This window comes from Triticum aestivum, chromosome 1D (assembly GCF_018294505.1).
Source record: "Triticum aestivum cultivar Chinese Spring chromosome 1D, IWGSC CS RefSeq v2.1, whole genome shotgun sequence".
NCBI classification, from domain to species: domain Eukaryota; kingdom Viridiplantae; phylum Streptophyta; class Magnoliopsida; order Poales; family Poaceae; genus Triticum; species Triticum aestivum.
The window spans coordinates 378480327-378497661 of NC_057796.1; the positions used below are offsets into that span (position 1 = coordinate 378480327).

At 43.8% G+C, this 17335-nt stretch overlaps 2 pseudogenes; both read right to left on the bottom strand.

The window, feature by feature from the left end:
• Window positions 1-2704: 2704 nt before the first annotated feature.
• LOC123159370 (uncharacterized) lies at window positions 2705-3129 on the bottom strand (annotated as a pseudogene).
• A 2831-nt stretch (window positions 3130-5960) lies between these two features.
• LOC123159379 (probable RNA-dependent RNA polymerase 2) lies at window positions 5961-16826 on the bottom strand (annotated as a pseudogene).
• Window positions 16827-17335: the final 509 nt, after the last annotated feature.

Genomic DNA, 17335 nt, shown 5'->3' on the forward strand with positions numbered 1-17335 from the left:
CATAGGAAAGCCGTCGGCATAGGTATATATGCCGACGGCCTCCGTACGGGGACCGTCGGCATTATTGTTTCGGCCGTCGGTGTAGTGCTCTGTTCCGGTAGTGATGCCCATTAGTCCCGAGATCGAGCAGGTCCATGCTGAGATCCAATACATCTTTCGCGAGCGGGAGTCACATTAACTTCTTCACTTCATCTTCCGCAACCAATTCCCTTTCTCTTCATCTTCTCCACTACTATTTTGTAAAAGAAACTGAACAATTTTACTTCTCCTCCTTACCTTCTCTATTGAACAGAAAGGTGAGCAACCGATGGAGTTGGCACCACTACTAGGCGTTCGGGCTTCTGCTCAAGTGGATCCGTCATGCTGCCTCCAGGCCTGGAAGGGAGGATTAGGAGCCTTGCCGTCGGCCGCAACGATTTTTAATCCCCTCACCATACCCGGTTAGTTCTGACATGACAGCCCCCCTGCGTCCCCAATAATGCCGTAATTTAATTCTCTTTTCCTGTTAAGTACCCTGCACTTGCATATGATTTATTTTTGTCATGCCTTCCGTGTGCGAGTGTTCAGAGGTAAGTCAATGTTCGTATTATTTGCCATAGATCATCCTTGCAGGTCGATTTTTCTGCTCATAGATCATCGCTGCTGTGTTGATGAGCCGCCCTGTACGTCGCAGTAGAGGCCTGAGCGCGTGTAGTCGTCCGCCTCTTCTTTTACTCACCACCCTCCACTGCCGCCTCTACCGAAACATCTTCCGCGTGAACGCCAAGCAAGGGGGCACACCCTCCTTTCAACACATTATTTCCACTGTATTCCCGATTCTATTTGGCCCAGCTGCATTGGATAACATTAGATTAGTTTGATCTTTCGGACTTTAAAGTTTGATTGATTGGACTACACCTATGCCAGGATACGTGGATTCACAAGAGATGTGGCTGTACAATTGTTCAGCGGTAACAATGGTGGATTTTGGTATTAATCAAAAGGAAATTAAAAACCATGGCGTATATGATGTGATTAAGCCCCTAAGGTTATCTGGATTTTTTGGTAGTTTGCACGACTAATAAATTACAACAATGCAATGGGTCACTTTTCTGAATTATTCTTTTTTACAGGTGTATATTTAGATTTTGACATTATTCATTTTGTATGACATTTGACTATGTTCAGAAGAGATCATCAAGGTCAAGGCATTTAGGAAGACAGGAGCTACTCCAACTCTTGAGCGTTTTGATTGTTCAAATCATCACGACAACAAAATCCCGCAGCAACGCGCGGGGTGTCATCTAGTATATATAATATTAAGGTTTAGATAACACAAGGGTAAGCAAGTTGTTATGGAATCCACAGTATATATAATTATTAAGGTTTAGATAACACAAGGGTAAGCAAGGTGTCATCTAGTATATATAATCCTGCAGCAGTTCTTGATTGGAAACTTCCTTCATCCATCCAGAATCCCTGGTTCTGAATAATGTCAAGCACTATGAAAGATCTCCCTATCAGAACGTCCGAGTTCCTAAGAGCATCTCTAACAGACCCTACATAAGTGGTCAAACCTGCAAAATAACCGCGTTTTGCAGTTCCAGTCAAAAAAATAGGCCCGAACAGACCCCTTAAAATTGTCTGATCCTTAAAATTTTTTAAGGGGCCCTGCAAATGCGAAGCCGAAATCCTTATATTTGCTGTTTTGAAGGCAATTTTACCAGGGCCCTGCATACCGGTCAACGTTGGCGGTTGAGGAATCGCTGCTCCCGCCAATGCCATGAAGCACGCCCGGCAGCCGCCCGGCCACCGCGCCCGTCCGCCTCCCGTCCGCTCGGCCGCCTGTCCGCCCATCCGCCGCCCGCCCACCGCGCCTGTCCGCGCTAGCTAGCTGTAAATTGATGCGAGCAAGCTAGCTAGCTAGCCCAGGCCGCGTCTCTCGCTGGCGACGGAGGAGCTAGCTAGCTGGCCCCTGATGGATTCGAGCTGAGCTAGTTAGCTAGCTCTCGATCGATTTGAGCCCCGATGGAGGCGATTGGCCGCTTCGTATTTGGTCGTCTGCGGCTTCGTTTTTGACCACTTCGCGTGCTATCTATCGGTTTCGCGGGAGCAAAGCTAACTGGCCATAGACATGGACGAGAGGAAGAAGAAGACATGAGGAAAGAATATACGCGAATATTTTGTTTTACAGTTTAAGTTTGAGGGGTCTGTTCTGCTGCAACTAAAACCAAACCGTAAAAGAGCATATTCCGCGAATATCCTTTTATACGGATCCGTTTTGTGGGGTCTGCCTCTGCGGCCGTCCGTGCCGACCTGCAAAACCGTTTTTCCGCGAACTGCAAACGCGTTTTATGGGTCGGAGAGATGCGGGGTCTGCTAGAGATGCTCTAACAAAGTACTAGATAGGAAGATACTCCGTTGCTAGCCTAAAACATCTTGAGTGCTTTTCATACCACGGTAAGCAGACGCAATAAACTTCAACGGAGTGCGGACTTTTACCAGCTACATGTGGCTGACCAAGATTTTCTATGGGACTTTTCACAAGTAGTTCTGACAAGGTTTCAAATTTCTCGTAATGTTGTGTGCAACAAGTAGATTTTGACCAGGTTACTTATTCTTGCACAGCTCATTAATGTGCTTTGCACACAGTGAGAAGTTACTAATTGGTTCCATCAAGCGTCCTGGAGCAAAAAAACTATAATCGCACAAAACATCAAGGGCTCTAATCTAAGCTTATCGTGTGATGCTGCTTGTCGATGATGTGTTTATCCCATCATAGCACTGCGTCTCCATGTACTCCTCCCCGTCCGCATCCCCTCCTTTCCAGTGCACGAGAACGCAACATGCTTACATCGGTCGGTTCAACAGTCAATCAAACATCAGAAATTCGAACTCCGGGGTAAAGGAGAAGAAGGCGTCAACCTGGGGCTTAGCCTGTAGGTCGCAAAGCCTGCGGAGCTCCGGCGAGTCGCCTCCAGCGGCCACCTCGACACAGCCCACGCCACCGTCGGACGGATTGCTGCACGGCGGCTTGACCAGGCATCTCGGGGCGACGCTATCGAAGTACCCGCATGCCTGGGCCTCCACCAACGCCACCTCCTCCGGTGGCAAGTGTGGTTCGTTCCGCGGCGGCCACATTGTTGCCATGGCGGCGGCTTGGCTTCTCTCCTCTCTTGTTGGCTCGTTCGTTGGTCATCTGGAGTCTCCGGTTCCGGTGGGAGGTGAAGGCTCGAAGCGGAAAATCTACCGTTTCTGTGATGTACCGGCACATCGCTAGCTGCTCGTCCAGTCTAAAAATTAGTGCAACACTGTGCACTATAAAAAGCTAACCATTTTGCTTTGAGAATACACATCTATCAAACATATCAATACGGTATGCGAGGTCCCGTTAGAGTCAGCTTTTAGTCAGATGATATAGGTTTTGCATGCATCTGCTGCCATTCTCTCTTTTCTCTCTTCCAAACTAATTCATCCATTTATTTCACCTTTAGTAACTTAAATCATTCATACTCATAAACCAAAATTTCGATTCCAATTTTTTATATATATTTGAACTCCTGACGCAAAGATCTTTAAAACAAGACAGATTTTAGATACATTTTAAATCGTTTTGAAATTCATGAAACATATTTCACATAAATCATATCTATTTCAATATCGCATTTTTGAAAAAAAATCACTCTTATCAAATAAATTGTTACACATTTCGGTTACATATTATTCTCATTTTCAGAACCCACATTTCACTTTTCACTAGCTTATTTCACAAAAATAACATCTATTTCAATTTAGTATTTTTAAAATAACATGTTTCATTCATTTGAAATAAACAGTTACATATTTCCAACTAACCAGTCTCACAAGTTCACCTTTCAGTTTCATATTATTGTCATTTTCAAAGGCCGCATTTAATAAACATCACATATATTTCAGTCCCATAATTTTTAAATAACATTTTTTTTGACTTTCAGAACCTACATTTCACTTTGCACTAGTTTGTTTCACAGAAATTACACCTATTTCAATTTCACAATACTGAAAAAGCAAATTTCGCTCTTTTGAAGTAAATCGTTATACGTTTCATAACTTTCAATTTCACAAGTTGAGATTTTAGTTTCACATTTTTTTTCACTTTCAATAGGTGCATTTTACTTTTCACTAGCTTCTTTCACAAAAATCACATCTATTTCAATTGCACATTTATGAAATAACTTATTTCACTCTTTTGAAATAAAAATGTTACACACTTCCAAATAATTAGTTTCAGAAGTTGACATTTGAGTTTCATATTTGGGTTTAATATGTTTATGTGAAAAATGTTATTCACATATTTCTATTGAAATATGTTAGTTTCAGATTTTTCTAGTGAAATGGGTTTATTTCACATATGAAATGTGAAACGTTGAAAATTAAATGTGTTTGAAATATATCCCAAATTGGTCTAGTTTTAAATTTCTTGACCCGAGGAGTCCAAATATATAAAAAGTTTCAAAAACGAGTCTATAGTTCAAAAGATATGATTGATTAAAATTGTCTAAGAGAAAATAACGTCTATGGATTTGTTCGGCGGGTAGAGTGAGAAGAGAGTCTTACATGCGTACCGTCCCTGACAAAAGATGTACTTTGGGATCCATTATGCTGCCACTGATTTGACTAAAAATAAAGATATAAGAAATATACTAGTGCTATACATCTAGGTGGGTCATACCGTTTCACGAACCTCAGCAAAAGCGGGCGGCCTCAAATACACCGGTACATCACGGAAACGCTCAAAATGACATTCCCCGCGAAGGCTGGTTTTGTGATGCTGGGCCGTCTGAACGATCCTAGCGAAAATGCCAAACGAAGGCCGAGGTCCACACAAAGGCTTTAATTTTGAAAAATCAAAATTCATACTTTTAAGTTTTAAAAAATACACATAACCAAAGATATAGTGTACATATGTGCAAATTATCATGATGAAATACTTAAAAAAGAGAGCTACACAAAAAAATGGCTTTTCAGCACATGTATTCTTCATCCTCAAAGTTCATAAAAATATTCTAGCTTGCAATTCAAGATATTTCATCATAAGATTTGACACATATATACATGAAATCGTTGTATACTTGTATATTTTTTCAGAATTTTTTGAAACTGAAAATTTTAAAATTTTGAACTTTTCAAAACTACTCTACTTGTGATCGTTATCCTAATCTTCCCCTGTTATGCTGAGATTGTGGCGGCTAGCACGTGGCGAGCTTGGGAGGCAAGTGATTATTCGTGTGGGATCAGTCGGTTGATCCATAGTATTTCCCATTCAATAGTAGCGAAATATAAAAATAAAAGGGTTAAGAAAGAGTAATGTTTGTTTTCCTGCCAAGCAGAGTGCTTCGTCCAACCTTACACGTCCCCCTCCCCCTTTCTCTCTGTTTTCTTCATTTTCCCCTCTCTGGTGTTGACAGAACCCACCGATATAGTGTTAGGACCGTATCTCTCTTATCACGATTCACGATTATGTGGATACATGATACAAATCTCACTAGAGATTGAAGGAAGATATAGTTTAGGATGGGAGGAGCAAAAAAACGCACTCGTTTGGTCATGAGGCGACCGAGGAGAGCCGAGGAAGAAGACCAAGGTGTGCTTCTTCAGAAAGCTGCTCCTTTTTGTCCTGCTTCACCAGCCAAGGCCCATTACCAGTCCGAGCCAATTCATGCGTTCACGGCGCATCGCTTTGCCATGCTACTACTAGGCTACTAACGCGATACCAGCGAAGGCCCATTACCAGGCTACCAGCCGAAGCACCCGCCAATTCGACACTAAGCTGAAGCTATGTTGAGATAAGAGATAAGAGTCCTTGGCCTGCCTACCGTGTCTTGTGAGTTCAACGCCTCAACCTCACGCCAAACCTACACCAAACATGGTTCATTTCCAGTCCACACGGATTCTGCAAAGCTGACCATCCATACGAGACAGGCAGAGCTCTGCCGCTGAGCTCAGAATATGGTCTGCAGTCATGCCCCAGAGTTTTACACTAGTACATACGTACTTACTATACATAGCAGCGGTGCAATCATCACACAGCTTGCCAGTGGCACAAGTGCGGTTACCACTTATGACATCTTGCCAACTCCCAGTTACTTTTTTTTTAAATGGGGGACTCTCCGGCATCAGATGCATACGGCCACAACTCCCACTTACTTGACCGGCCGGACGCTGCGGTCCCTCGGGACTGGGGCCCTGCCGCCTCGTCGTCCACCTGCTGCCTGCGCTATTGCTCTCCTTGATCTTCAGCAGCTCGTCGCAGATGATCCACAGGAAGCTCCAGAACTGCTGCTTTCCTGGCCGGCGGTGGTCCGGGCGATAGGTCACGTGGTACCAAGCCGACGCCCTCCTTGACACCTCCGCTTTTGGTTGGCTCGTGAACAAACCCTGTGCCTCCCTATGCAGGCCCTCGACAGAATCGATGATGCGGTCCTTCATCTCGAAGTACCTCTTGTTTCTCGTCCTCGTGCTCTACGCTGTAGTAGCTGATCAGAGTGGCCAGCTTCTCCGCGTACAGGTTGTAGCAGATTCCAGGAATTCCTCGAAGCCAGGGACCTCCACGTCCCGATCGAATGCGGGGTTCGGTTGAGCAAGGACAAGAGAGCAGGAGATCTCTACATACGACTCGGAGCTGCTCGGTAGATCTTGCCGAGAGCTCCATTGGAAATATACATTGGTTTGTCCCACCGTTCCATAAAATCTGGGTACTCCCTTGGTCACAGTGACCGGAGCATTTTAGCTGGAGCTCCTGACTTGGTGAAGCAGCTAGCTGGAGGCACTCAGGGCTCCGAAGTTTCATTGGATGACGGTACGCGTGGATCAAGTGAGCAGTTGAGATTGCACCGGGCGAGTCATTTATCATGTAATTGACAAAGTACTTCTGAATAGACTGTAGTTCATCAGATGTTTTGGTAAGATTTCAGGTATAAACGTGTCAGGCGAGGAAAATACATATATGCTGAAGAGCCTTTTAAAGCCAAGACCGCTTTGCATAACTGAAATAAGTACCCACATTTCAAGGAAAATTATTGAAAAAAATCTCGAACGAAGGAGAGCCGCATATCATTGCATTAAGAAGAAATGTAGATACGGTAAAAACACACACCCACACACACCACGACAATAGCTATAAACCGACACACCACGAGCAATAAAAGAGACGACCCACACTCAACCCATGACCAAACTAAGACTCACCCATGATCAGTCTGGCCAAGCCTTTGGCCCCAGCCAAGAAAGTTATTAATTGTACATTGTGGGGAAATACCCTTTGGCTCCCGCATGTATATATACCCTATATGGGATATTTTTTTAAATAGTTGAAGATAAAGTCAAAATAGTTCAAAAGTATTTTTAAATTAAACTTGACTTACTTGCGCACTAGTATATAAATTTTCACCAAAGAATACCAAACGTTGACTTCACAGCGAAAAAGACAAAATTTATTTGCTATTATAGGTCACACTATTCACGCTATTTTGACCGAAAATTTGTCTTTTTTTAGAAGAACTCAAAGAGGAATTTTCTTTTTGTGAACTTTTCTCACTAGTACAATGAAAGGTCAAGTTTATTTCAAAAATATTTTCAATTTTTTTGACTTTTTGTTGAATTGCTAAAAAATCATATATGGTACATATGTACCCAGGAACCAAACGTTCCCCTCCGTACATTGCGATCATATATTTGTTTCAAAGCATTCAAAGTTTTATGTTGGCTGTTATGCCATCCTGGCTGACTTCGACACTGGTAGCCAGTTCTCTCTGGTCATGTTGCTATATCGCATGTTTCATGAAGTGCGTGCACTTATCACCTAAGGCATTTTCTCAGTTTTTGCTCTGCGAAGGTTTTAGAAAGATTTGAGGGGCCTCAAGATAATAAATACTATTGAAATGCTACAGTTGTAAAAACTGATACTTCGATTATATTTGCAAGTATAAAGATTGATATTAGTCAAATAAAACAATCTTCAGTAAAAATTAGCAGCAAAAACCTAGGAAGAGAAATTAAAACGAATAAACTGTCAAGAATATACCTCGAGTGTAACAACGTGATCCATTATGGGTGGCCTTGCTGCAGTGTATTCCATAGGTGTATCAACCTTCTCTGGAATCAGTTTCTCATCCCAAGTGATAAAATAGAGATCCCCGTCCAAATCGCCTCCGGAGCATTCATTTGGATGAGGCCTGATTGTCAAAGATTAAAGTCTATATGGACAAGGCCTTTTAAGCAACAAAGATTAATTTAATGAGAAAGCAAGAATTAGCAACATCCATCTATTAGACTTGTATAAGTATGTAACATGGCTGGATATCAATCTAACATGGAAACGAAGCTGAGAATATGAACTCTAGATGGCCGCCTTTCAGTTTCAGTATAACTTACGGTATTACCTTTCTCCTCGTTGAGGGAAGACAACACAATCAACCAGGTTCTTAGCTCCATGCTCATATACAGCTTCAAGTACTCTGATGTCACCAGGATGGAGACAAGGATTTCTTTTTATATTGCAACTTTTTCAACAACAATTGTTGTTTTCTCTTTCCCATTAAGTACGCCTGACCATTATCCTTCTGCTCTTTGCAGTTTTTTGTAATTTTGATGTACACTTGAATATATTTTAAATTCGCCTATTTCATCCAGACAACCAATAAGAACACGGCCTTTTCGGAACATGAATCTTACATCTACTTCTTATGTCGGTCAGCCTATTATCTTGACGGGCCTTAAAAATCATCAACGGGTATTCATAACCTTGCAGTAACATTTTAGATGATGTCTTCGTTTCGACACTACCAATTTTCGCCAGAATAGAGAGAGCAGAGAGAGTAGCTTCGCTGTTCGTCCGCATTTCAGCTAATTCATGCATGTCATCTTGTTGCAACTACTCAAATATCTCATCTCTTATTCCCAAAGTTGAAAGGAGAGAGATAATTTCACAATTCATATAGCATGGTTGGCTTTGCTCCAAGTTGCAATGTTAAACATTGTGCTCTTAGATTCGAATTTCTTCATGCTAGGCCGCAGAGAAAGATTACGAAAGGAATCGGAGTCGACAACAACTACTCCTTTGTAGCCACCATACCTTATTTGAAAAGCTGAAGGAGGGTTAGTACTGTCTACTCCAATTCAGTGAGCCATTTCTTTGGCAAATCTATCAGACATCTTCCTAATTCCATCAGAAAATATGTGTTTAGTGCCATCAGTTGTGACTTAAATATTTGGAATCTCTTCCACATCCCGTGGTAGGATTTCAATCGTTTGTCTGGAAGAGCTGAACAACTGGCCCATTCTAGCCGCACACTTAGATATTGAACGAATTTCTTCAAAATGGTCCATCCACTTTCTTATATCCTCGGCCTTCAGGGAATCATTAGAAGCAAGCATACAAACAGAACTTCCACGAAGTTGACTTGCTGAGAAGGCCAGGAATTCATACTTCTTTGGAACAATGGAAGATCCCACTTCCAGGATTGATAAAATGCGATAATACATGCCAGTTTTCAAGGGTTGGGAAAAGAACCCTCATCCAGTTCTAGCAGAGGTAGCATCTAGAAAAAGCTTACTCCAGTCTTCGTCAACAAAAGTAACTCTAGCAAAGTTAGAAGCATACATTGCATGATGCTTAACCACATAATTTGAAACTTCTTTCTCAGGTCCCAAGTAGTATATTTTGGAAGGCGTAACGTGAATTCTGTAACACATCATTAATTTTCGTTCAACTTCAGTCCTACTGGACAACAAAGTATTTGGTGGCTCCTTTTCCTGCTATGAGCCTCCTACTGGATGAAGTGCAAATGTTCATAGCATGTAAACTCTAACTTGCTCATTTTCTCGAAAATCCTCCTTGAAATATGAACTGGTATTTCTTCAAGAGCTTCAAACAGATGAGCGTTAACATGTTTGGCAACTGTCTTCACCATGTGAACAAGAGAATTGAGACGAAAAATAACTTCAAAAGGCACTGAGTAGCCACCCAGGCAGTCAGCAAGAGGAACCAACGATGGGCCAACAGATTTCATTAATGATATGGAAAATTCCCCAATTCTCCTGACAAAGATAAGTTGTCGACAATAAATGAAACTGGTATCGACTATGAGGGTGAGAGTTGAACACTTCCTGAAAGTGTGGTTAGGTGTAAACTCTAGTGCTCTGACCTAGGTAAACTTCGCATCCTCCGTGCATACATGAAAGCAGTCATCTGGGAACCTTGAATGAATTGCAGGTCCAGAAATTGTAGTGCCTGTTCTTGGTGTATAGATGAGCTGAAACAAACATTAAATTGACATTGCTCAAGATGATATAGATTTTTACCAGCTTCAGAATTATAGAATGAATTATAAGAGTGTTGTGCCTGACCAACTAATAGTTTAAGAAGTATGACAATCGGTAAATTTAGAAAAGGTGATGTGTATTCATCAGATAAGTTTCAAATTCGTATCTCTACTTACTTATAAAAGAGAAAACATAATTTTTTTAAACGCACCCCACAAGACCTTTCTTGCACATAATGGTTTGGCATCAACTTAAATTTGAACAAAAAATACTGTAACATGTTAAATTCCAAACTTTTCTGGTCTATATTGCTGATGCAAAACGCCTAATCTCAAGATCATGATGAGTTTGATTATGCATGCTGTTGTGAAGTTACAATAGTAAATATGAACTTTCACAATAGCACTAACAGGTGCTACAAAGTGCCATACCCATACCATCTTCAGCTTATAGTTGTCAGTGAATTGACCGAATTTGAAAAGAAAGTCCTTCCAAGGTCAAAGCCAAAAAGTGCAGTTGGGAACAAACTTCAAATAACCAAAAGGCGCTATAAGTTGGAACTATTACTATCAGCCAAAGTAGTAAAATTAGCGGGCTTTGCTTCTATAATTAGAATATCAGCTAACGTCATCATCACATGTGTGTGGTATGTTCATAAGTAAATACCATGTACTAATTTGCATCCATCTCCATCATTAATTGATATGGAAGGCAATAAATAACAAAAACTACCAAGGATCATACACTGTAGGCGATTATTTAGTTATACACATATGACAAACCCTAGCAACAATTTACTACTTCCATGTAGCAAAGCCGCGGCTATTACTAAGCTAACTAATGTGATTAACTGTGCGCAGTTTGCAAAAAAGTAAGACATACTGGTAGCTTCATCTCAACACAAATTAAGCATAGTTAGACAAATGCAGCTTCATCTCAACACAAATTAAGCATATAGTTATACGAATGCAATATACTTATGGCTACTAAGCTACTCCCATGGATTGCCGAAAATAAACATTGTATGAATGCATTGTCCATAGCCAAACCCAAGAGGATAATAAGTGCACTGCTTGTGCATGTTCAATTGGTCTGCATTCGGAAAAGGAAGTTCCTCCTTGTATATCCCTCACCAGGTCAAGGAACTTGAGCCTAGAAATGCACATAGGGGAGAACCCAGAAATGGGCATAAGGGCCAAGCTGGAACAAGGCATATCTTAATTAAATCAGTGTTGGTGATTTCAAGATCTTTTCTTGAGGAGCTGCCTATTTGTCTCCATTCCATTTGAAGGCTAACTTTGTTACCACGAAATGCCCCAAAGCCCAAGACAAAACAGATCATCAAGTGTTAGTGATTTGTGTTGTTAGGCTCATTTACACAACGTTATATGCGACCTTTTTGGGTATCAAATGGTAAGAGGTACTTGAGGAAATCCAATAAATGGGTTTTAATAAAATAATAAAAATATCATTGACATCAGTATCCAGTCAAACAGTAATGCTACGAAATGTGTGTAATGTGACATGGTCGTATGAGCCATGAAGCAACAAGTTATTTAATGTACAACACATTTATAACATAAATCTGAATTGGGAATTGTAGCCCATGAAAACTCACTGTTTTATTCCTTTCTTTTTTTTTGAAACGAGGCAAAAGACTTGCCATTTTCATTGATTAAGAAGGAGTGAGAATTGCCCGGTTAATTGACGGAAAACCGAGCTAAAACCGATACAATCCAACCCATATAACATGGGTACCACCGGCCAACCTGGCCACCGACATGGGATCACAGAGCTACAACAGCTGCACCAAAACCATGACGGCACATGCCAACAGAAGGCCACACGCGCGAACAACTGACAGCTCCGACTCTGACGACGATCATCACAATGGAATATGCAGGACTTGCGCCGACCGTGCCCGAACGGGCACCTCGGACACGCCGGGAAGATCCGACTACCGAAGCCCGAGCCGCGACCAAAGCTCCTCTCGACGCCATCATCGTTGCCAAACAGAAATCAGCGCCCCGAAATGGCCGCCTCAGCAAACTACACGGCGAAGATGCCGCAAACCACGCGGCAAAGATGCCGCAACCCACGCGGCGAAGATGCCGCCATCCACTGGTCTCCAGGTTGTGGCCGGCTCCGAGACGATGCCCCCAAGGAGGAAGAAGACGTGAAGGCGTCTTCATCGCCCGATCTCGAAGATCTGAGGTTTCCCTCCGGAGCCAAGGCCGCGGGAAGGGGGGAGGAGCACCACACAACAACAACGCTTCCAAGAAAGAGCACGACGCCCACGGGCGTCGCCGTCGCCAGATCCGGCAGAGGCCGGACATAGGATTTCTCCCGGAGATGCTCAACCACCACCTGCCCGCATCAACGCAGCCAACGAACCCCATCCTGCCGAGGCCGACCTCGAACTGGCCGTGGGATCCCGAGACCCACCACGCCCAGATGCGCGCACCACCCCCCAGCCGAAGCCGCTTCCACCAAATCCGGGGCCGCCGCCCCGGCAGCCGCCACCACGCCGGGCTAGCAAACTGGCCAGCTCCTTAGCACCAAGCCGGGAGGGGGGGCCGCCACCCCGCCCCAACCCGCCGAGCAGGGCTGCTGGGCCGAAGCCGGAGCAACCCACTGCAGCCGCAGCACCGCCGGGAGGAGCCTCGTCCAGCAGCCAGGAGCCGCCGTCCGCATCCCCACTCGCCGGATCCACGCGCCAGGAGCCGCCGGAGCGCCGCCAATCGCCATGCCGTCCCCGCCAGATCCCGTCGAGGGGCATCAAGGCCGCACCCGAAGCACGCGCCACCACGCCCCTCGCCACGCCAGCACCACCTGGCCGCGCCCGCCTGCGCACCGCTCGCCGCCACCCCGCGCTGCCTCGCCGCGCCGCCCCGAGCGCCAGCGCGCCCGAGCTCCCTCTGGAGCGGCCGACCCGCGCCGCACCATCTCGAGCGGGAGGAGGAAAAAGGAACCCCGCCGCCGCCGAGCCGCGCGGGCTTCGCCCGGCGACTCCTGCCGGCGGCGGCGAGGGGAGGGGGGGCGGCGGGGTGTGGCTAGTGGCGGCGGTGGCTAGGGTTCGCTCCTGGCCGCCCGCGGGAGCGACCGAGGAGCGACCGAGTCGGTTCTTGTTTTATTCCTTTCAGATGCGAAGGATACAGAAGTCGTACTACGTACACATAGAACCCAAGTATGTACTCAACCTTGTTCGATAAATTAATAATACATAACTTAGTCGTTCTATGTGTTCAACCTTTGGTCTGTGTTGCGCGTTTTCCATGCGTGCATCTCACCGGAATCAATTAAGCAGTCGGCTTGTGTATGTGCGTACGTATATGGCGGCAAGAATACATCCAGCTGCTTGCTTCTGACTTGCCAGTTTTGTCGAAGATCAATCAACCTTCTACATAGCATGCACTTGTGCGTCGATTCCCATGCGCTCGAAAGGCCACCGTCGGCACCTCTACAGTGATATCCAAACAGTCACTATGTGTAGCTTGGTAGGCACATACTGTACAATAATCACTTGATCTTGCACATGGGACCGCATGAAGAAAGCATCGACACCAATATGCTTGGTGAGCTCATGCTTCACAAGGTCACACGCAATACTGATAGCACCTGCACTAGCTAACAAAAGAAGTCGGTGTAGTGACCAAAACACCAAAATCCTCAAGAAACTACCATGGCCAAGTCACCTATATTGTCAAAAGAGCCATAGCTCACAACTCAACCTCTGCCGCAACTTGTTTCATAATCTTCTAGGCAATCAGAACCAGCAAAAAAAACACAGTAAGAAGAAATCGATTGTCTATGTAAAGGATCACTGTCCAAATAGCTTTCGAATATGCCTGAAGCTGTAACAAACTGGAGTGTGGAAACAACTGGGTGTGGCGGCACGGCTGCAGGGTGTGGCAAGTGGTGTAAGTGGGTTGTCAGGTGGGCGCCACATGGAACCCACATCCTCTTCCTCTATACGGTTGTTCCCTAAAGGAAAACTCTCCTAGTTGTTCGGATGATGCAGCGAGGGTTAGGGCATGGTGCGGTCCACCTCCATGGCCAGCGACGGCAGGCACGCACACGGTGGTGAGGCCATGGCTGCTCGCGCAGCGGCGGGCTCTTCACGCGGTAGTGCGGCTCGAAGCCTTGCCAGTCGGGCGTGGTAGTATTGTAGCAACGTGTGGAACTGGTCATGTGCGGGGTGCAAGCAGTTGTGCGACATGTGGCGCGCGCAACGGCGAGGCCAGCGGTGGCGTGACAATCGTTGGGGCTCACGTGACGATGCTCGTGGTGTCTGCATGATAGTAATTTTGCAACATCCAACTAAACTGGTAGTAATTTTGTAGATAGTGCAATGAGTGTTGATCACAATATTGCTACCCCCTCCATTCCTGCTCTACAATTCGTGTGATTTCCTCTTAATCTCTCCTCGACTCGCTTGTGTGTAAAACACACAAATTTGACTATCATGTAGTTTTATAGAGGACGAAAGCGTGGAAGAATCACCAGGACAAGAGGCGCTAGGCTTGCATGAGGGTGGATTTGGGAGGAGAATTATTGGGATTGGAGAAATGCATTTAATACTTTAATTTGGGAAAAGTGTTGTCACCAATATGCTTTCTTGGCATACGACACCCACTTTGGCTGCAATTGTGTTTTCTGAGTGATGTGCTCTTAGTGGAGGTAGTGCTGGACGTGGTGGAGGTATTACATTCATCTATTTCCCATCCTAGGCTTCTACAAGATACCATTAACCCTTTGATCTTAGCCTCACTCTCCTGTATTGCGGCTCCTTTTCCTGCTAAGAGCCTCCTGCTGAATGAAGTGCAAAGGTTCATAGCATGTCAACTCTAACTTGCTCATTTTCTCGAAAATCCTCCTTGAATATGAACTGGTATATTCCATCAATAGCTTTAAAACAGATCAACATTAACATGTTTGGCAACTATCTTCCCAGTGTGAACAAGAGAATTGAGACGAAAAATAACTTTAAAAGGCATTGATCAGCCACTCAGGTAGTCAACAAGGGGAACCGACGATGGGCCAACAGATTCCATTAATGATCCGACCAATTCGCCTAATTCTTCTGATGAAGGGTAAGCTGTTGACAATAAATGACACCGTAACTCCTACATCAAGTATGAGGGTGAGAGTTTAACACTTCCCAAAAAATTGGTTAGGTGTAAAATCTAGTGCTCTGACCTAGGTAAACTTCACATCCTCCGTGCATGCATGAAAGCAGTCATCTCAGAACCTTGAATAAACTGCAGGCCCAGAAATTGTAGTGCATATTCTTGGTGCATACATGAGCTGAAACAAATACTAAATTGACATTATGAAGCTGAAAATATGAACTCTAGATGGTCGCCTTTCAGTTTCAATATAACATACAACATTGCCTTTCTCCATGTTGAGGGAAGACAAGTGCTCTGACCCAGGTAAACTTCACATCCTCCATGCATGCATGAAAGCGGTCATCTCAGAACCTTGAATAAACTACAGGCCCAGAAATTGTAGTGCATATTCTTGGTGCATAAATGAGCTGAAACAAACATTAAACTGACGTTATGAAGCTAACAATATGAACTCTAGATGGTCGCATTTCAGTTTCAATATAACATACAACATTACCTTTCTCCACGTTGAGGGAAGACAGCACAATCAACCAGGGTCTTAGCATACCACCATTATCATATACAGCTTCAAGTACTCCGATGTCACCAGGATGGAGACAAGGTTTTTTTGATATTGCAACTTTTCCAACAAAAATTGTTGTTTTCTCTTTCCCATTATCTTTAAAAAATACGACTGACCATTATCCTTCTGCTCTTTGCTATTTTTTGTAATTCTGATGTATAGTTGACCATATTTTAATTCGCATGTTTTGTCCAAACAACCAATAAGTACACTGTCTTTCGGAACATGAATTTTACACCTAGTTCTTATGTCAGTCAGACATTATCTTGACGGGCCTTAAGAATCATCAAAAGATAAGGCTCTAAACTTGGTTCATAACCTCGCAGTAACATTTTTAGATGTTGTCTTCGTTTCGGCACTACCAGTTTTCCCCATAATATAGAGAGCAGCTTCTCTTGTCGTCAGCATTTCAGCTAATTCATGCTTGTCATCTTGTTGCATCAACACAAATATCCCATCTCTTATTCCCAAAGTCGAAACAAGAGAGATAATTTCATGATTCATATAGCATGGCTGGGCTTTGCTCCAACTTGTAATGTTAAACATCGTGCTCTTAGATTCGAATTTCTTTACGCTAGGCCGTAGAGAAATACTACGAAAGGAACCATGGTCGACAACAACTCCTTTGTAGCTACCACTACCATACCTTATTCGAAAAGCTGAAGGAGGGTTAGTACGGTCTTGTCCAATTCGGTGATCAATTTCTTTGGCAAATCTCTCATCTTCTTCCCAATACCATCATAAAATATGTATTTAGTGCCATTAATTGTGACTTGAATGTCTGGAATATCTTCCACATCGCGTGGTAGGATTTCAACTATTTGTCTGGAGGAGCTAAACAGGTGGCCCATTCTAGCGAATTTCTTCAAAGTGGCCCATCCACTTCCTTATATCCTCGGTTAAGGGAATCATTAGAAGCAAACATCCAAACAAAACTTCCACGAAGTTGATCTGCTGAGAAGGCCAGGAATTCATACTTCTTTGGACCAATGGAAAGTCCTTCTTTCACGATAGATAAAATGTGGTAATACAACCAGTTCTCAGGGTCGGGAAAAAATCCTCATCAAGTTCTAGCACGGATAAGGTCTGGAAAAGCTTACTGCATTCTTGATCAACAAAACTAACTCTATCATAATCAGAAGCATACTTTGTATGAGGGTTAGCCACATAATTTGAAACTTCTTCCTCAGGTCCCAAGCAGTATATTTTTGGATGGAGTAATGTGAATTCTGTAACACATCATTAATTTTCCTTCAGCTTCGGTCCTACTGGACATCAAAGTATCATGGCTCATTTTCCTGCTATGAGCTTCCCGCTAGACGAAGTGCAAAGGTGCATAACATGTAAACTCTAGCTTGCT